This window comes from Zosterops lateralis (assembly GCF_965231275.1).
Source record: "Zosterops lateralis genome assembly, chromosome: 1".
In the NCBI taxonomy this organism is placed as follows: Eukaryota; Metazoa; Chordata; class Aves; order Passeriformes; family Zosteropidae; genus Zosterops; species Zosterops lateralis.
Genome location: NC_139762.1, coordinates 27,452,606 through 27,475,140, shown reverse-complemented (window position 1 = coordinate 27,475,140; position 22,535 = coordinate 27,452,606). Strand labels below are relative to the sequence as shown.

The following is a 22,535-nucleotide window of genomic DNA, read 5'->3' as shown; positions in this document are numbered from 1 at the left end:
GTCTGTTTGTGAACAAGAGGGACCACTTTTTGCAGTTGCATATTTCCCACATGAATCTGAGTACCTTATTACTTTCTCCTTACTACTACAGGACCCCAATTAAAATATAAGCATCAGTGAGCCACCATAATATATAAATCACTCGAAAATACAGGTTGCAGGGGTGTAATGGGAAGGGGGGAGTAGGTAACATTAATCACCGTCATCTTTCTCTTGATTTGGATTTTGTGAAACCATTGCCTGTTCCTCATCATCCTTCTTTCCTTTATGAGGTGAGGTAAAAGTAGTTAGTCAATTAGGGACATTCAAGGGCAAGATAAAATTACTACAAGGTTCTTTACTACTCTCTGTATTTTTAAAGTGTGCTTTTTATATCAAACAAGAAACTACTTCCTGAGAAAATGCAGAGGATATTTCAAGACATACAACACAAAAGAGTAATCTTTGGTGTTCCTAAGACTATGTATAGAATTTTTAATAAGATTAATCTTTTTTTTTTATTGGTCTCCATTTGAATTCATGTGAGTCTTTTTTTTTTCTCTCTAGTTGTATAATTTGGTTGTATTGTTTGGTTTTGAATAAAACCAAATAATACTGATTTATTAATACATTTTGTATTACTTTTATCAAAAATACTCAGGGGAAAAAAATCCTATATTATATACCTTCATGGAAACCTTTCCTGCCATTGATTAATACAAAAATTAAGTTAGAAACATTAATAATACATCATCTGCATGAGACCAGCCTGCAAGGTATCTTAAGTAACACCCAATTTGAGCAAGTTTCATTCAGTTGCATTTACAAAAGTTTAGAACGAGACTCATAAACATTAAATCTCATCACTAAATAAATAAGTAAAAGCAAACACAAGAGAATTCATCTCTCTTTGATGCTTCAGGAACCACAGACCAAATCTAATTTGTTTTGTTCAGGTGTGTAGTCTCTCACTTAAGTGCTGGGTCAGTCTAGGACAAGAAGCCTTGCAATTCAAAGGAATTGAATCTAAAATGGATGTAATAGGATAGTAAGGATAGTAAATGATTCAGGATAGCAAATGACTTTTGCTAATGGAATTCCAATGGCTGACATTATGGCATCTCTGTTAGTCTGTACATTTATTTGATGAAGTGTGCAAATCATTACACAGAAGAGAATTGTTTGAAAATAAACATCAGATTGATTTAAGCACTATCAGGGCTAAAAAAAAAAAAAAAAAAAAAAAAAAAAAAAAAAAAAAAAAGAGACACCAAGAATATTTTTGTCTGAAATATTTTTGGTTTGTTTTACTGTATCTAAAGCAGATTAAGGTTCTATTGCTTTACCAGTTTTATTCCTCTTCTAATACAAAGAGTTTACAGGATACAATACAAAGCATTTGACCAACATTTACAATAATTCAGCTGAGAATTTCAGACAGATCTAGAGCTTCCCACAGGCAGATTCAGCAGTACATAGTACAAGTTCTATGCACTATTTGAAACTAAAATTATTAGCATCCTGGGTGGAGAACGTACTCATTCCAGAAACTCCTCCCAGACAGTTCTGGCCATAGAATCGACTAAACTGTACATAGATAATGCATCTGTAATTAGTAAAAACTGCTCCAACCGATGAAAAATTGATCACGTCAGACAATCCTTCACACATAACTACGATAGTTAGGAGATATTTTGTACATACTTTAGGATGATCAATAGCAACAGATGGTGCAAGTGCTGAAGTGATCAAATAGGACCATGGGCCAGCTGGGCATAAGAATTCAGCAAAAAGTGCTCAATGGAGCCTCAGTAAATCCAGCTAGAGTCACTGACACACTGAGGACACTGATTGTCACCATCAGAAGAGCACTTAAGCATCCTGTTCAAAAGACTCACTTCTCCGTGTGAGTTTATCCTATGCAAGAAACACCAATAACTACATGGTTTAGCAAATGCTCTCTGCAAACTGTAATTCAATTTTAATTACAATAATGAGAAAAAGTGGAGAATTGACACTAAGTATTCAGCAAGTACCAGCATGTTTTATATTCCTCATACATAAGACAGAGGTTTTTCATTTCATATGCATTCGCAGCTGCTCCAGTGAGTAATTCTAAACAGTCATGTGACTGCATGCAGATATTAGACTTAACAAAGACTTAGAGGGGCTTTTTTGTGTGTGTGAAGATTTTATTTCAGGAACAGTATTTATGGTTTCTTATTTAAACTTGAAGGCAAGCAAGAAAGCAGAAATGAAGCAAAGAGACTAAATTTTTATGGTTTGCTGCTTTAGTCTCCTGAAGTAAAATATTGCTCTTGAGTCATACAATATTCCAAGCCTTCAGTACTGTCTTTTACATTATTGGTAAGTGGGAAGAAATTAATTTAACTAGAGCTATATGCCTCTAACACAAATTTAATTTTGCAGTTGTCTCTTTCAGTGGTTTCTATCATCCTGGACTGCTGTAATCAACTGACTAAGGAGACATCAAAATACAACCACATCATAATTATGGAGAGAGGCCTGTTCCTCTCTAATTTTGTAACAGCTCAGGGAATCTTAAGCTTGAAGTGAAATGTTCCTCTCCAAATAATTCAGTAGTTTCCCGTGAAAAATACTGTGAATTTGACCTCAAATTTCTAGATACTTCTCCCTCAGTGATGTCCTGCGCTACATCTCACTGTCCCCAACTGATGCTCTAGAATAAGAATTTCACTGCAACAAATACAGGATGTCTTGGTCAGAAAGTGTCTATGTGCCTATGATTTTCTGAAAGGCTTTCTATCTAGTAGCCTTATTGTTAATATCTTTGCTAGCTTTCACCTTTCTTATACAAGTCAAATGTATCTCATTTGAATTTTCACACCAATGTGATTAATTATGTTGCACAACCTGTTTGGTTCCTGCTTCTGTACACGCTAAGATTGCAGCAGTGTAAAATGGTTTGGGATGGAAGGGACCTTAAAGACCATCCCATTCCAACCCCCTCTGCCATGGACACTGTCCACTAGACCAAGTTGCTCGAAATCCCATAAAACCTGGGCTTGAACACTTCCAGGGATGGGGCATCCATCACTTGTTTTGGTAACTTGTTCTAGTGCCTCACCAATACAAGTGGGGCTAATACCTCATCCAGGCTAAACCTACACTCTTTTTGTTTATATCCATTATCCCTTTTCCTATCACTATATGCCCTTGTGAAAGGTCCCTCTGCAGTTTTCTTATGGGTTTCCTTTAGGTAACAAAGTAAGGCTGCTGTGAGGTTTCCACGGGCATTCTCTTCTCCAGACTGAATAATATCAATTTTCTCACCCTTTTATCACAGAAGAGGTGGTTTATCCCTTTAATTATCTTGGTGGCCTCCCTCTGGAATTGCTCCAACAGATCCATAAGATCCATGTCCTTCCTGTGCTGTGATTCCCAGAGCTGGATGCAGCACTGCAGGTGGGGTCTCACCAGAGCAGTGCAGAGGGACAGAATCCTCTCTCTTGCCCTGCTGCCAACTGGGCTCCAGATATAACCCAGGACCTGTTTGGATCTCTGAATTTGGCACTCTGTGAGTGCACAGTGCTGGGTCATGCTCAGTCTCCTGTCCTCCAGCACCTCCAAGTCATTATTTGCTCTCAAACCCATTCACCCCTCAGCCTGTTTTGATAGCAGGGTTTGTCCTGGCAAACCCAGCTTGCACTTGGCATGGTCAAATATCATGGGCCCAGTTCTCAAGATTGTCTGGGTGACACTGAATGGTATTGCACCCTTGAGGCCTGCCAAATGCATCACTCAGCTCTTTGTGTCATCTGCAGACCTGCTGAGGGTGCACTTGATCCCTTTTTCTGATGTCATTCATGATGACAGTAATTAGAAGCACAAATGAATTTACTTTCTTCACTATTCAAATGTACATGTTCATCTTTGTTGGATAGACCTCTCCTAATATTATTTGGTGGTCTCCCTTTAGTTTGCTTCCACGTTATCAATATTTATCAAGCAATGCTATTGCATGGATAAGAATATTATGGGATTTATAAAAATTTTGTAGTCATTCATTCATTCACCCATTATAATGTACTATAGATGTTGAAAAATTTAGTCAGTCCCACATAAAATCACAAAAGGCTTCATCTTCTACTCTTCCAATACTGCTTTTCATTAGGAATGTTATCTTTTTTTCACTGAGATTTCCTTGAAAATAGAAAAATTGATTTATGGTTTAATCTGGCAAGGTTACTTAGAACCAAAAGTCGTCTAATTGCGTATTAACCAGAGATTGTTGCTTACCAGCAGGGCAACACCCACTGCCTTCATTGGCCATTGTTCCTGGACACCTCCTGGGAGAAGGATTTTCATGGGCTTTCTTAAAGTGGTAAAGGGACCAAGAATACAGACAGTTTATATAGTTAGTTTTCCATTCTGGCTACAGAAACATAGACACTAAAAAACCAACCAACAAAATCTTTAGATTTCCTAATTGTGACACTCCTCATAAATACCTTGCACAATTTGCCCCTTTTCTTATATCACTAGTCACATAATTATTTGTGCCCATTTCTATCTCAGAAAAGCCAGGATATTTTAACACTCTCATATGACTTTCTCTACGGTGAATAGTAATGGAGATTGTTATTAGGATAAGAGATTACAATACCATCATGAACAGAGTCTTGATTGCATGAATGTTTGCAGTGTGTGAATAATATATATTGTGAGTCAGAGTGAATGTATTGTTTTACTTCAAAGTAACATTTGCAAACACTTTCAGCATTATTTATTCATCTTTGCCTATAATATTTGGTAAATGTTGACTTCTAATATACAATTACTGTAAATATTGAATTTTTCTCACCTTATTTAATAGTTTAAATTTACAAGGCAATGAGTTAAGTTACATGGTTAACCTGAGGATCTGGTCTTGTTTTTAATTTCTTTTTACATTTTCTCTTGAAGATGCTTTTGTTGAAAATGAAGATCATAGAATCATAGAAACATTAAGGCTGGAAAATACCTCCAAGATTATCAAGTCCAACCATTGACCAAACACCTTCAACAAAATCATAGCACTAAGTGCCATGTCCAGTTGCTTCTTTAACACTTTCAGGGATGGCGGCTCCACCATCTCCCTGGACAAGATGAAGTATTTCATAGAAGTAATCAATCCAGCATTTTTCTTTTCCTTTATCCATGGTATTTTGGAATATGGGACTTAGATTTTTAAAGAGAACCTAAGTTTTCTATAACAAAAAGTTGCTTAAGTGTAATACAGTCTTCTTTCCTGGTAGCTGCAGCTGGCAGAAAAGGTCTCCTTCCATCTTCTTCTATTGCTTTCCACACAAGCAGAAGAGTGTCTGAGTTTGTCACTGAGATAGTACTGACGACATGGGCTATATAAAATAATTCTTGTGCTCTGTCTTACTGCTAATTATGGTTTTTTTCTTGAAATCTCCTTTGAGAATAAATGATTTAACCCCCAAGCGACCTAGTGCCTCATGAATTGTGTTCACGCCTCACTTTTTGATTATGGTAATGCCACTGATAGCATCAGCACAATAATTAATAGCAGGTTTTGTCAATTTTCTGCTTGACAAATTCCTCCCCGAGCCTTACCTACATCTTACCACATCATACAGGATTACATTTCTTTCCTTCTCCCTTTAACCTCCTTTCACTTTTCTTGTCTCTAAGTGCATATCTTGAACTTGTTTTTCAATAGTGCTTACTTCCTTCATCTTCAAGTGAAATAAAAAGGGGTTTTAGGGCTCCAAGGCTTCTGTTTTCTCATTCTCAGTGTTTAATAATGCCTTACCAGCTAATTCTTCCCAAAAGAAAGTAAGATTACCCTGAAACAGTTTTGTTTTCAGCCACACACTAAAACAGCCAGAGCACAATAGGTTAAGCAAAGCTATTGACAATATCAATTTACAGCTGGCAATAGAGAAATTATTAATAGAGAAAAACAGGAAATGTCCACAGCAAGACCTCCATTATCTAGCAAATTATTTGCTTTCAAAATATATTAAAATCATGCAGATTTTAGCAGGACTGGCTGTAGCACCACACTTACCTGCCTCCTGGAAACACAGTTACAAAGGCGAAGTGTGTCTCATTCCACTTGTGATTTTATAATGAGATGTGAGCCTACATTAAAGAGTAACATGTTTGTTTTCTGACTGAAATTCCCCAGGTATTCTGGGATGCCAGGCAGCCTTTCTATCTGTTTGTGTTACTTGTTAACATGTTTCATAAATCTAATGCAAATGCAGCTGAATCTTTTCCATTGCAAAGCAGGTTTTGAAGCTAGACAGACATCACATGCATGAAGTGGTTAATTATGTTGTGGCTTTCAAAGGCAATCTTAGTCTAAATTATTTGCTGCTCTGTGAGAGAAGGGTCACCTATGCACTATAACTAGAAAGGAAAAAAGGCATTTCTGCTGTCTGTTCTGTCTCCATTTTGAGTGCAGGCTGCCTGCTGATTATTCTCTATTCACTTCTCTAAAAAGCTTATTAATATGGTCTAGAGGGAGACTGTCAGAAATGGCAGACTGAATCAAGGGATTTTCCTTCAACATCCAAGTGACATGCCGCAGCAAGAGAATTAAACAGATGACTAACCAGTGCCCTTTTGTCTGCAGATGAAGATGGGATTTCCAACTTGTAAACCAGTGACTGACATTTGGGTGGATTAAATCGTCCTGTTATTGTACTGCTAGTTTCTAATCACTGGTGCTTTCTTGATCTCAAGTGCCTCGGCTGAAAGCCTTCTCAGTTCTCTGAGACTTGTTTGCTGAAACCCTCAGCAGAGTTTTTGCTGTAAACATTTATCCATAGAGAAGTACTGCTCTGACACTGACTAAGGAGAAGAGTTGGCTTATAGGTATTTAATTAAAACATTAAGCAGAAAAAAGCGTTAGTGTCAACATTCACAAGTGCTTTACCATAGCTGTGGGTTGTTATAATTGAGTTTTCCTGCAAATGCTTTTCCCACCCCCGTTCCTTCTCTAAGAGCTGGAATAGCTTGAGGTTTGCTTTGCCTCATGCTGTTAGTTGTGGCTTTGAGACTGTGCCCCATGCTGTCAGTCTCTGTTTTCTTTCAATCTGGTTGTTAGCTTTAATTTCTAAAATCAAGATTGGATGGCAACAAAGGCCTCTAATGAAAAGTGGGGGGGAAAATCATTTGTTAAACAGCCTTAAGAATTCTTATATGCAACAGTATAATGTGGTCAAGCTGATGGTGTTCTCATTTTGTCAGACTATCAAATGCTTCTTACCTTGTAATCAATATTAAAAGAGAGAATACTCTGTTCAAGAGCCAAAGGTACCATGACACCTGTAGTAGTTTTGTCCAGTTTTCTATTTGTCACCATTATGATGTTTCTAATTTCAAAAAACTTCATTGACTGCACTATTCCATGAATATTGATGTTAGAATTTGCATTTAGGAAGTAGGGGTGTCACGCATTTATCTTTTGTCAGTCATTTCAACAGGATACTACTTACAAAAGTACTACTTTATTTAAAATAATATAAACATGTGTCTCCTAGCTTGAAACTAATAAAAAAGTACAAAATAATGCCCTTCAGAATACTTTACTGAATGAAATCTTTAAAAATCATGCTTTCTTTTCCATTCTCTGGGAAATCTTATTTCTACTACCTCAAATGGTCCATGCATATTACATCTTCAATGTAATGAGTCAAATAAGAGATAGTGTTCCCTGAAGACAGGAAATTAAAGATTTATTTACATCTAACACATAACATCTTAAGTAATGGAAACAGCATTTCAAAAGAAAAAAAATAAGCTGCCATTTCCACTTTGCCTCTGGCATTCTGGACATAGAACTAGAGAAGGTGGTAGTTACCTAAATGACAGAAAATTTGTAAAAACACATTCTGGTCTCTTAAATCTGCAGTTATCGTGGATTTATGTTTTTAGTCTCATTTCTCTGCCTTTGACTAACAGAATTTAAAGGGAGAGTATCTGGTAGGATGTATTTTAATATAGTCTGCTGACAATTCATCGGAGTGAATGTTTTAATATAGTATTTCCTCCAGCTTTGCACGCGCTTCTTAGAAAGGAAATTCAAATTTATGCTAACACACAGCCACTGTGTGACGATGCACTTGAGCATTTGGTTTCTCACACCTTGGCCTTGCCTTCCCATCCATCAACATGCCATGGACAGCTGCAGTCGAGGAACTCAGACATTGCAGTTGGTACCAGATCCTCCTTGTTCCTGTTAGGTGTTTCTTCTTTTGTTCTTGACATAGGAAGACAAAGGATTTATACTTCTTTCCAAAATACTTACAAGATGCCCTGCACAGAGCATTGTTTTAACAAGCAACACAGACCTATTTTATAGATATGACATGAATGAGCATAAAATTAGAGCCCAAACTCAATTCCATGTGACCTTGAGCACTTTGCCGTTTTGCTGCAGTGCTAGGGGTAGACGAATACAGGAATATCAGCAACCATGGTACTCTCTCAAGTCAGGAGGTTATCCCTCTTCCATTGTACAATCACAATGTCCACCATTCAAAATCAGTAGGGATGAATCTTTTCTTCTTGCTACTATATTAATGATGGGAATAACCACATTTCCCCAGCATCCCAAGCCTTTAGTAGTCTGATTTGCATACCTGTATAAAATATTGTGGATACTTTTTGAGCTTGTTAAATAAGCTTTTGAAGTATTATTAGGAGATGAAAGTCACATATAAAGCTTAAACAAGACCAAGCTAAAATTGCTGCTTCATTCTGTAAAAAAATCCAAACCAAACTAGATGCCAGTAATGGAATAGCTTGAGAGAAAAATCTCTGAAACCTTTGAAAAGATTTCTTTAGAAGGTGAAAAAAAAACCAAACCAAACCAAACCAAAAAAAAAAAAAACAAAAAACAAAAAAAAAAACCAAAAAAAAAAACACCCACACTTAAAAGAACTACTATAGTTACAAAAGGTGCATTAATTCTATTTAACTTTATTTTTCTTTTCTATCTACACACACACGCATATACACAGAGTTTATGCATAAGTTGTATTTTCAGCAAAACACACATTCCTCTTTGTATTAGGTGATGATTTAGCTTATTAAGATTGGAATACCTGAATAAACATTTATTTTACCCTCCCCAGACTTTCTAAGAAACAGTGTTTCTTTGGGGATTTTTTTTGGTCAAAGACTTAAGAAGAAAAGCACAGAACCCTTTAGTTAAAGACTGCATTTTGATTTTTTTGTCTTTGTTTTTACTGCCTTTATGTTCATACATTTTTAGTAAAAGCAAAAGTATTCCACCTGTTATATGTACTTGAATATTTCTGCTCAAAAAATATGAAAATTCTGAACAATCCTAAATCACACTATAATTTTTTTCTACAATTTATTTTTTTTATTTAAGTGTTGAAATAATTAGGAGTGAAAATGTATTGGGCATTCCTACCACAATTTTAAAATAAATTATAATAAGTTAAAAAACTTTTGGGATGTGAATTGCTTTTTGATGAAAAGCTACGGACTTACACACCACTGACTAGTTTAATTAGATACTTTAATTAGGAAGGAAATTGTTCTGATGTCATGTTCTCACCGCTTTCATTACAAGGTAATGCCTTAATTGTGGTAAGGCTGTTAGAAATCTGTTAATGCAAAAGGATGATATCTCTTTAAAAATTGCATTAGCAAGCTGGGGAAGTCATTAGTATACAGCTGTAACCATAAGAGTGTAAACTTGAAAGAACTGTTTATTTTCTGCCTTGCAGCTGTGTGTAAAACCCACTGAGAGAAACTTGTTACCAATTACTGGTTTAGAGGCTTCAAGTAAAGACAGCAGGTACCAAGAGAGTAAAACAGTCTAGCTCACAGATAAATATACAACAGTGAAATTCCTTAAGAACAGCTGTTAAAGGAAAGGAAGTATAACTGCTGAGAATGAAAAAAAAAAAAAAAAACAGAGTTCGTAAGTCAGGAAATAAGTTAAGCAAAGCAAGATGTAGGGAAAAAAATTACGTAGCTGAGAGAAGAAAGCTTTTTCACCATTACATTCCAGTAACAAAGTTAGATCAATAGCTGCAATCTAGGAAACCAATATATTTCAAACAATGTCTGAGTACTTGTAGTATGGAATTGGAAAGTCACTTCTGTACATCATATATTTTGAAGAATATACTGCCAAAGGCAAGGATGTAAGAGAAGCCATTAAGAGAAGCCATTAACATGAACTGTTGCAAACAAGAAATCTAATTCTCAATTGAGAGAAAGTGAGGTCAATCCGTGAAAAAAACTTTGATGGCATTAAATGAAAGGAAAAAAAAAAAAAAAAAAAAAAAAAAAAAAAAAAAAAAAAAAAAAAAAAAAAAGGGAAGCATTTGGGTCCTACCAAGAAAATGAGCTCATAAATGAGAAATAACTAACAATCCTGAGGTGAAAAGGCAAGAAAACCTAAACTCAAAGAAGTTATGAAGAAGTTATGTATGGGTTATCTGCTGTACTCTGGAAGAAGGGTTTGAGTACTGGGGACTTCCCTCACATGTAAGCCCTTTCACACTGTAGTTCCTGAGTCATTACCACCTCGTTTACTACATTTCCCTCTCTTCCCACTGAGCTCATGACCCCATTGGAGGGGAGAGAAGAAAAACTCTTCCCTCACCCAAGCCCATCTCTCCCTGCAATGTTAGGGCATCCTGAGAAAAGGAGAGAGCCCAGGACCAGGTGCTGCACAGCCAGACTGGAAGGCCTTACAGCACAGACCAACTGTACTGCCCAAAAACTTCACCACTCTTAGCTACTCAGAGCTTGTGTGAGTGCTTCTCATTTGTTTCCCTGCAAAATAAGACAGCCTAACTGTTGAGGCGTCTTTCTCTGCCTCAGTCAGCCCTGACACCTCAAACAGTGAAGGGCACGGCTCGGTAGCAGGATGAACCTCACCGACCCCTGTGAGTTCTTGTCTTGCATGAAGGAGTGAAGCAACGACGGCAGGAAAAAAGAGGAGGCTGTTCAGGGTTAACTGCTGGCTTTATTCATCAGGGGATCTGCCCCAGCAGACACCCCTCAGCAGAAGCAGCGGGGGGAAAAGCGAGGGAAAAAATATTTTTGAACCCCCAAATGCAGCACCTTTTACTGGGGGGAGGAACTCAGGGATGGGTCTAACTGGGGACAAATCAGGGGCCAAAGGGGCAAGGCTCTCTGGATAAATGACACACATAGTAACAAATTAATAACTCAGGTGGGGAGACAGCTGAAGTCTTGTCCAATCACTTGGGGTTTTTCCTGGAACTTTCCAGACTTTTGGGAGAGATCCCAAAGTGACAGACAAGGCCCAGGGGCTGGATAACTTCTGACTGGCATAGAACTGGGGTTGGGGTAAAACCAAAAAGGGTGGAATATGGGTGCATGGGGCAAACCATTATAACTTATAAAACCATTATAACTTATAAAAATGAACTTAATACAAGAAAAAATACATAAATAAAACTGATAAAACCAAAACCACACCACTACACCTAACTGGAATAACCACAGGAGAATTTATGCACTGAATTTCCTACTAAAGCTGATCAGGAAATTTTCACAAAATCCATGGTCTTGATTAGCTGTGTGCTACTACTTCATGCAACAAGAGAAGCTTCTTTAACCACCTGTGTTGATTCACAGATGAACCTCAGACTTCCTTCTTAATATTTTGGTCTACTTCTTTCTTTGTTCCCCCGTCAAAATGGCTGGATGGCTACCAGTTTAATATAATCCTTGTATTCAGAGTAAGGACAAGATAGATACTGCACTCAGAGCTGGTACAACAAGGAACTTGGTGGACCTTCTCATGCTTTTTTTTTTCATGCTCACATCAGCAGGATGAAGTCCAGCTCCAGGCTGTGCTTTATATTTTTACAGCATTTTTCAACAGAAGAGTGCTGACCAAATATAAATGCAATAATAGCCCAGGGGAAAAAAAAAGTTTTGTGGTATTTTTGCTTTACTGAAAATTAGAAAAAGAAAGAAGTTTAAAGATAAAGTCTAATTCAGACAGATACTAAGGAGAAAGTGTGAAGAATGAGAACCAATAAGCACCGATAAATTAGGTACTAGAATATCTATTCTTCACTTTGGAACCTCTGAATTCCTTAAAGTAGAATCTACAAAAGGCAGTTACGCATTTTATTCTCCCCTACATTGTATAAGAAAATTACTTACATCAAAAGAATTGTCCCCAAAAATTGCATAGAGCTGTAAGATTCCTAAAGGAAACAATAAAGCCTGTGCTCCACTGGTATTTCCTGGTATAGTATTTAAAAAATCTCAGAAATGTGAACATCACAGTCAAAAGACAACAACTATGGTCGCAGTGTTAGAAACACAACACAGAATGAGATTAAATAAGAATCAGATCAGATACTTTAAAAGAGGTAGGCACACGTGTTAAAGCATAATGAATGCTAGAGTAAGAGTTTTGGACTAGGCAAAAGCTTCAAACCAAAAAAAGTTTCTAAAATTTTGTATCTACTGAAGTCAGCAGCTAGGTATGCTGAGTAAAAACTGGCTCAAGCAAACAAAAAATAAGCCCGTGTCCTTTGGTATTGGTGGGCTTGCATCAAGCTCATGAAATGAAAATGTGACAGACTAAGAAACATCTGTATTACTACTTGTTTTGGGTTTGAATTGCCTGGTATTTGGTAGTGGGGAGGCCAGAGCAGTGGCTTCTGTGAAAAGCTACTAGAGGCTCCCACAACATCCAGCAGAGCCAATCCCTGATGGCTCTGAAGACTGATATGCCAGTGGCCAAAACTGGGCCAGTTAGAAATGGTGGTAACACCTCTACGGTAACACATTTAAGAAGAAATCAAAACAAAAGTTGTGGCGTAGTTTTAATTCCAGCCAGCTAAGAGGAGGAAGTGAGAACATGTGAGAACAGCCCTGCAAACACCAAGGTTGGTGCAGAAGGAGGAGCAGGAGGTGCTCCAGGTGCTGTAGCTGAGATTCCCCTGCAGGCTGTGGTGCAGCCTGAGGTGAGGCAGCTGTGCCCCTGCAGCCCATGGAAAGCCATGGGGATGGAGGATCCTCCCACAGCCCGTGGAGAGCCATGGGGATGCAGGATCCTCCCACAGCCCACGGAGAAGGAACCCACACCAGAGCAGGTGGGTGCCTGGAGGAGGCTGTGATCCTGTGGGAGGCCCATGGAGAGAGGGCCCTGCTCCCAGGCTGGAGCAGCCTGTCCCTGCAGGACTGCAGCCCATGGAGCAGTGACCCACACCGCAGAGTCTGGGGAGGACTGTTCCCCACGGGATGGGCTCACGTTGCAGCAGGTCACAGGGAGCTGGTGAGATGAGCTCACACTGGAGAGATTCACAGAGAACTGTCTCTGTGCCACCCCACGGTGCAGCAGGGGAACAACTCCTCCCCCTGAGCAGCAGGAGAAGCCACAGGTGATGAACTGACCATAACCCCCATTCCCTGTCCCCTTGCACTGCTGGGGTAGGGGGTGCAGCTGGAAGGAGGGAGAGGTGGGGGGAAGGTGTTTTAAAGGGCTTATTTTACTGATTTTGATTTTGTTAGTAATAAATTCACTTCATATCTCTAAGTTGAGCCTGTTTTGCCCTTGATCGTCTTTAATGAGGGATCTCTCCTGGTCCTTATCTCAGCCCACAAACCCTTCCTTGTATTTTCTCTCCTCTCTAGAGCTGAGAAGGGGAGTGAGTGAGAGGCTTTTGTAGGTGCCTGGCATCTGGCCAGGGTCAACCCATGACACTTCCTAGAGCACAGGGTTAAATTTCTGTTCTTATTGATTCTTTGCTTTTTATAAAAATATAATTTTTAAATAAAAATCAAAAGGTTTTTTTTATGTATAATCTGTTGATGGCAAAAATTAGGCAATTACTGGATGGAAAATGAAAGTCGTCATTGGGTTGTGCTATTAAAATATAGGTCACTGGTTAGAGTATATCATAAGCACACATACACCCTCTTAACCATGACTTAGTATTAATCTGACAGGAGGATATTACATCTGATTATGCATTGTAATGATTGTGAGAGTAATTGAATTATTTCCAAATTTAAAGCAGTTTTCTTAAGATGGCTCTTGCTTACTCTAAATGCTTTTTGTATGTTTTTCTTTAAAGTGACAATTGAGACTGCATTGGTTTTAAATGCACACTAAAAGGATTTTCTAGCAAAAATTCCTTGTTTACTTGAGAGAGACTGCTTAAATGTTTAATGACATTAGCTTCTTGCAAACGGTATTCATTTCCTGTATATGCAAATTTTCTTAATGTGAAACCCCCATAACAGGTAGAATGTAGAAAGTTAATGAAGCCATGTAATTACAATCACTATAGTGACTGCAGTCCCTGGAGAACAATAAAGTGATAATATACATGGGGTTTGACTTTCTTTGGAAACAACAGCTTATAATTTGAAAATAGATAGTAAAATATTTTCATTATCTTCTGCTGTCTCCTAAGGCAGATGGCAGGTACAAATAGATTATGCTTTTATTAACTTCAAAAATAGGGGATAATGCAATTAGGAAACATTTAATTGTTTTCCGTTTTCCATGGCTGTAACTGGACTAGGTTTAAACCTTTCTTTCAACCATAGGGTAAAGCCAGGGTCAATCTGACTTCAGCCTGGAAACTTGTTTTTGTTCTAATGCTGGAGAGGTACATTGGAAGATAACCAAGTATATGTCGTGTTTATGATCACTTCAAAGTATATAGCAGAGAAATCAAAAGCTAGTTAGAAGCTTTGAATTCCATTTAAGGAAAATATTTCAAAGGACCTATTTTGAATTTCAAAGATTTAAGTACAATTTTTAAAGGTTTTGTTGCAAAAAGTAGAAAAAAATAGAAGTATTTAATGCCTGTTCTTATATGGGTTTTTATTATTTTTATTATGTGAATACTATGCAGAGAAGAGGGCACAGAGAAGCTCCCTTCTCCAGCAGCACTCTGTCGTGGTGCAGCAGGACAAATTCTCCAGCACCAGGAAATCTCCCTGGTAGCTCTGGGCAAATCAAAGCTGATTTAGAGGGAGGCTTTCTACACTCTCACCTCTTACCCAAGAGAAGCACCTAGGAACCTGGTCAACCTGAGATCTCTGTAGGGTAAGCAAAAAGAAATAAATGGCATTAATCTCTGCTGGCAGTATGCAAAATTTCTCTTAAAGGTGCCTGTTTCTTTCTATTGAGTAGACCTTTAACTTGGGCACCTCAGAAAGAAGACCAAGATTTGCTACTATTCTTGTATTTTCACTTTACTTTTGCAATTAATTTATTTCTGTGCTGCAGAGAAACCACAACTGTTTCCTGCCTGCATTCATTTTCTGCTCTCAAGCACACTTGTTTCTCATAATGGAAATTTTATATTTGGCTATTACAGAAGGTACACTTTTACAGGGAGGTGTCTTTTTCTCCACTGCAGAATTGAGAACTCTTTCTCAAATGATGAGATGCTTTCTTTAGCAAAATCTCATAGTATTACAATATTTCTATAGGTTCCACTGCAATATTCCCATTACCCACAATGTAATTTTGTGGCAAGGAGCACAGAAGTTCTCATGACAAATTTATGAGCTGCCATGTACCCTTCCTACTTTACTCCATATATAACTCACCTGCTGTTTAAAGTGCTGGAAAAATATAAATTTTTTTGTTCCGTCAGCAGTGTGCTGCCTCTTTGTTTCTTTTTCTGACATTATCTTTTAAAATGGTAGTGCCAAAGAAGCAGGAGTAGGTTGACTCGAAGCAGAGCAAGCAGCTGTGAATTACGTGTGTTGCCGTCCGCTGGGGCTCTCATGCAGCGTGTAATGGTCTGTAGCTGCAAGTCACAACATACAACCAGCAGCAGTAGCAGGAACTGCAGGTTAAGATAACATGGGGAGCTCATCTTAATGATGAGTCTACAAATATTAAATACCAGCTAATGCCAGGCAATGTCCATGAATGTTAAATCTGAGAGCTGTTAAATTGGGTGCTATTCATTGTACATTGACTGAAAGTGAGCTGTGCGAGCACCATGATGTGTTCTGGGGGAAAGTTTCCCAATCCTTCATATCCAAGATCAACTGGAAGTTTGTCATTGCTCCTATCCAGTTAAAATCACAGGTTTCTTCCCCCAGACCAACCTACATAGCTAGGTCTTTGTTCGTTACTGGGGAGCAGGCATGTACAAGATGTATGTGGGGAGCCTGGGAGTGTTGATGGTTCAAGAGCAACGCAAATCAGACAGCTATTTTATTGAAGCTTCTTCATCAAACCCAGCCACATTAAATAGTTCCACTGATTGAATTACATTTGCATAAAATTTTAACTCAATTGTTATGAAGTACAAATAAGTGAGTAAAACTCCCTGGCTGTTCTTGAGCACTTCCCACTAAGGTAAATAAATATATTTCCTAGATAAATTAATTGTTGTGAATTCTTCATCCACCTTAATTTATCAGCCACCTCATTGTGAGGATTAATTAACATCAGCAGAGTACTTAGGAAGATGAAAAATGCCGTATAAGTATTTAGAAAGTATACTTATCTGTTCTGAATAGAATATGACTCTCATCAAAATATTTCTCATTCTGTCTCAGAAATACTCTGGTTTTATATGTATTCCAGCACTTTGGAAATCATGGCTAGTTTGTTTTTTTTCCACTGGGGCTGTTCTCCATATATCTTTGATAATTAAAGCAGAGATTCCTGATGGTGCTTTTATGACATGATTTCAGTGGGTTTTGGATTCCTAAACTTCTTTAGTAATTCAAGCTTAGATTTGCAGGCATTGACAGGCACCCAGCTGTCTCAGACAGAGAGATGTAATCACTGACTCTAAGGCAGAAAAACTCCAATGTCCAGAACCAAATCACTCTTTTTGATGAAGAACTTTAGAAAGAAGCTCTAACTTTAAAAGAGGTGCCCATAATATATTCTTCAGTGCTCATAATATATTACTTATTATATTATATAAACAGAGTTGCAGACAGCAATTTCCATCAAACTACTACTAATATGAAATAAATAATGTGGAAAATAGAAGATACATTCTGAGCAAAGGAGTGATATGTTAAATAATTCTTTTGAGAGAACTTCCCACACATATATTTTTTGGACGATTTCAACATTTAGAGAGAATGTTGTTCTGCATTGCTTGTTCTTTTGTTGAAGGGACAGAAGAAAAATAGATGAACGGTTTCTAGCAGTTACACTGAAAACCTGAAACTGTTTATCTTGGGCTGTTCAGGAAGCTGATTTTGCATAGAAATAGCTCCAAATTATATTGCAGGTGTTGTTTCTAAAATGTGAACAGCTCCACGTTTCAAAATGTTTTGAAGGCGTACCTCAGAATAAAGCATGCCCACCAGACAATCCAAGATTTCTAACAGGATTGTGATCAAATTATATTTATGACTCTTCCAAAGTATAACCATATCCTTCACCTACCAGTGACAGCTGAATCCAAAGTCCCCTGAAGATATCAGAGACATTCCCGTGGCTTTGAGTGGGATTTGGATTTTTCTGCATATATTTTTTGTTATTTTTCATGGATAATCCAGCTGATTAGACTTCCATGTCTGGAAATACGTTGAGATTCATTGATACATAATAATATACGTATCAGGGCACTATGATAAAATGGGAAAGCAAGGTCTCTATGTTTGGACTCTTAAGAGAAGGAAATAATTTAGGAATGTGTCATTTCAAATTTACAATATTACAACCATTAATCTACACAGCAAGAGATAATTAATGTTTAGCTTGTAATTTAAAAGATATTTTAAGTGCATGTAGAAATAATATAGACTATGCTAACTTTTCCAGTTCCTGTAGAATGATTCACATAGATTTTGCTTTGGAGGCTGGCACCAAGAAGTTAGGTAGCACCAAGCTTTTATGACCTTACTTTATGGATTTGACTATCAATCTAAAATCCCTAAGGGAGTCTCAGAACATTAGTGGAAAAACCAGAAAAAGAGTCAAGAGCAAAAAAACAGAATGGTTTTCATCTAAATGACAAGCCATCTATGAAAAGTTCCTTCCAACTCTATGGACACTTATTGGAGCACCTGTATTTGTAATTACATAAGGCTGATTGGCCCCATGTGAAGGATCTCACAAAAAAAGCAATGTAAAAAAATTGACATTCATGGCAGGGCACATTTTGGTCACTACAATCAGAAGTGTATGTTTTATTTTAGCAGTTTATTACTTTAAAATATAACTTGCACTATCCAACTGATTATCAATGCCATCACACTTCAATTTCATAGTGGCATAGGATGGGATGGAAGGTGAAGGCTGTTTGCAGTACTTCAACAGTAACACAGGGGACATACCAGTGAGTACTGCTGTCTTTTACTACTTCCATGGAGTAGTTCCTGTTTTACACGTAGAGGAAGCAAGAGAAGAACATGCAGTAAAAAACTAACAGCTACTTACAGCTTTCTTAAGGATTAATTTTTTGCATTTTTAACCTTTTATTTAACAATTTTTTTGCCTTTTTTTATATGAACAAAACCTGGGAAGTTACATATTGGGAAAGAGCAGAGAATAATGATGTGGTTGATGCTGTTTTAAGGAAGAGAACATTATTTTGTGTTGAGTTGTATATGATGCATGACATCACATGGAAGATATTCAGACAATTTGGTAATATTGTCTTAGAACTATAGTACAGGTAGTAAGCATATATCTCAACACTCAATTTTCTGTTAAAATAGATTGTCCTGGGCTTAAATGTAGTCCAGTGTCTTGGAAAAGGTTTATTGATACCAGAAGTTCTTGTTGCCTGCTGTATCCTTGGGCAGCTCACTTAAGCTTTTTGATAATCAGATTTTTATTCTGCACACTGTTCCTACTAATTCTTCCTTCTTAGAAGCCTGATGTTTTGTAATTTGTGTTTGGACAAGGTTTTAAAAAGTGAGAGCTGCCAGTACTGATGAAGTAACAAGCTTAATAATTTTAAAAATGCAAGCTGTTTATGTAATAAAAGAGTTCTAGGAGATTTTGGTCAAGTAGAGCTGTATTATCCAATAGTTTAGATTACATGTTGGTTTTAGTCTGAATTTAACAGTTGTGTAAGGCAGGTGAAAGGATGATAGTCACGTGATTTTTTTTATTTCTTAATTTGCCCTGAAAAGATTAATTTTGAGCATTTAAAGGAAAAGTCAATACTGAAGCTGACATAAGAATTTTTTAAAAAAATCTGGAGCAGCAAATTTACACTAAACCTCCATAACAATAAAATACGTTTGAAAATAATTATATATGTTAAGCTGGCTTTGCTTTGAAGAATTTATCTGTGTTTGCTAACAAAATGTGCTAACAAAATGCATAAGAATGTTACAGCCCTGTCTGTAAGAGCACACTGATACACCCTGGTGTGAACAAATTAGGAAGAGCAAAGGATAACAAAATACACTATGCTGATAATCTACTAGAAGATTACATTTATATATTAAGTATAGCATGAAACTTCAGGAATGTTTAAAGCAGCCAGTGTGAACTTTCACAGCATGATTTAATAAAATTGCAATATATGAATATACAAACTACTGGAAGAGTCATTACTTTCATTAAGAATATTACAGTGAATAAATTAACCTAAAACAATAAAACCTGAGAAGCAGATATATGTAAGTCATTTACATCTTGTAGTAGACTCATTTGGTGTAAAAAAGAATGAATGTGTTATGGTGGAGGTTTCATTAGCACTTGTATTTCAATTGACTTAGAAGCGCACCATAAGAATACAAAGGCAATAAATATCATCTATAAACAAGAATACTGTAAAGGGCTTTTTCTTTTTTTAAACAAGATGTTCTGTGCCATTACACTTTAATAGTCATTTTGCATTTTCAGTATGAAAAAGCTAAGAAAGCTTGTATTGGTGTCATCAGCGGAACCGATGTTCATATTTTATATGACTATATTATATAACTCTCCATTAACCCTCTGAATACACTGCCATTTGATAAGACAAGATTAGAAAGGAGTTTATACCATATTCTGTTAAAATCACAGTAACTTTACCTCTTCTAAATAAATTCTGCCCATGTTTGCGAAGCATTTTATGCAGTCGAACTGAAATATCCCAGGGAGTCTAATTATTTATGAAGCCTGTTATTCACTGGCACCAGGAGACATTTTAGTATGTTTTCATTAAAATTTTGGTAATACCTGGGTAAAAAGGCTACGACATCCCTCTTGATCTCATTCTCAACAGGACACGAAGACTGAAAGGATTTCCGGACACCTGACCCAGTGTCAAAATTTTTCACAGTGTCATTTTTAGGAATAAAATTTAATATAGACTTAGCTATCAGCTTGAATGATTTTTATTTTATTCTGCATCATAAATGATTGAGGAACCAGTATTATACCCTATACCTGAGTTTGATGCTCATCACCTGTGATCTATTGTTGTTCATGTGAGTGTTTTTGGCATCCAATCCATCATGGCAATACATTCTCAACTGTTTCTAAATCAGAAATATGTGAGGTATAATACCATACAAACACAAAACCTCCTCTAGTTTCTGCCATCATATATGTATAACTGTACTGCATCTGAAAAAGAGAATTTCTAAGACATTTTCATAAAAACAGCTGAACTGTTCAATGTAAAAATATTTATATCTTTTCATGCTCAAAAAAGGCATACAAACAGCCATTTTAAGTCAAAATAGTCTTTTTTTAGCCCAAAGTGACACTTGAATAAATGATAGTAATACTTCTTATAGAGAAATTATGTTTAAAAAGGCTAATCCCTTTGATAAACCCATCCACTTTCCAAGGTTCATAAGTAAGAGCATCTTGATGACTACCTGTAATAGTTCATGATTGGTTCTAGTTTCCCTTTAATATAATTATATTTTTGGCATCCAAAATCCTTTGATAAAATATTTGAAACTTAATGAAGTATTTCATGACAAGTATTCTATCAAATACCTCACCTTGTCATGTCTCCTTTTCAAGTTGATTTCTAATTTGCTTCATCGCCTCCCATGCAGAGGTCATTCAATAACTCTAAATATACAGATTATACTTCCTTTTAAGGTATCAAATTCAGTTATACCGTTTTGAGAAGGGATTGACTGAAATAGAATAAAATTCATGCTAGCAGTTCATCACTAGTTTCTTGGGTTTAAGGATTTCTGTTCCAGTCTCTGTAATTTCCGTTATGAACTGTAATATACATCTGTCTCTTTGGAAAAACAATTCAGATGCACTCTGAGATGTGTTTAGCAACAAAGAAGATGGATTCCACCATAATTCATGCATGTTCAGTATTCTGTTTTGTTTCAGGGTGATTGGTCTGCATCCAGTAAATAAATTTGCTTCCGTATTGGCACTCAGAAATGCAGAAGATTTTAATATTTGAAACTGGTGTTATATACCTGAAGAAACTGCATTATTAGCAAGTTTCTCATTCACCTTTTTTTTTTTTTTTTTCCAGATCACTTCTGACTGTAGTTAATACAACTTGATCCAGAACATCTCTCTTCAGGATTCCTCTAATATCCTCCTTTTTCCAAAGCAAATGAAAATCCCCTCTCTTATATTTTGTTAATCCCTTGGAACACTGCTTTTGCTCATGGCTGGTTAAGATTCATTGCTAGGGAACATGTTAAGATTCCTGAATGTGAGTAAAACCAAATATTCTATCATGTTTTTTGATTTTTCAATGAACTCTTGTAGATTAATAAATTTCTTTTCCCTCTAGAAAAGCCATCTGATTCTTTATCATCATATGAAATGTCTAATGTCTACTGAACCTATTATTTACTGTAGTTTCAACTAATTTACTCATTAAAAACTTCAGTCTTACTAGACTGCAGTTCCCTAAATTTTAATCTGTTACTGTTTTTGCAACCTTGCTTCTTTCCTAGTGTGAAGTGGCTATTCAGTAGATAAATTACAAACCACATCTCATACTCTGGCAGTTTTTATGTTGATTTCTTCACAAAAAATATCTAGTTATGGAGATATTGATACTCATTCCATCAGTTCTTTCTAAAAGTTTAAATGGTGGCACCACAAGCTGAAATAATTAATCTGTCCTATCCTACCCAGAAGATAGGATCTAGATTGTCATAAGCCTCTCTAAACAAAACACTGAGTGAAATAATTGATTCTCTTTCTCTGTGGCATCCTCATCCTCCTTGAGAACTCATTTTAGATCTTGATCTGTATATAAGTGCTACAGATTCCCCAGCAGGCTGCCAGGATTTTTTTTCTGTATTTGGCAAGGACTTAAGGAACTTGGTTTTCAAAATCTCTTTTTGTTTTGCCTTGTTATTGTTTACATCTATCTTTTCTATTTAATTTAATCCTTTTTGTAGCCACAAGTTCTGCTTTTAGATTTTCTATTCTGCACTCTTCTGTAATCTGTCATGGTTTTGGATCTGATTGAGATATATAGATATAGATATATATATATGCACACACACATTTAGAGAGAATATGTATCATGATCTTAGACAAGATTCATGCTCCCTCTGCTTGTTTTATTCTTTTAGCTGTTTTTTTTCTAAATTGTGTTACATGCTGTCACAATGTCATCTGAAGATTCCAA

General features: G+C 36.7%; 1 long non-coding RNA gene across 2 annotated transcripts in view; it reads left to right on the top strand.

Moving 5' to 3' along the window:
- Positions 1-21,686, top strand: part of LOC310917964 — a 45,634-nt gene extending 23,948 nt beyond the window's left edge. Inside the window, exon 3 of one of the 2 annotated variants that reach the window (XR_014591535.1) lies at positions 21,417-21,686. This is a non-coding gene — a long non-coding RNA (uncharacterized lncRNA). Of the gene's footprint in view, positions 1-4,926; positions 5,296-21,416 lie in introns of those variants that run through there. The other variant, XR_014591536.1, reaches the window with a different exon arrangement.
- Positions 21,687-22,535: the final 849 nt, after the last annotated feature.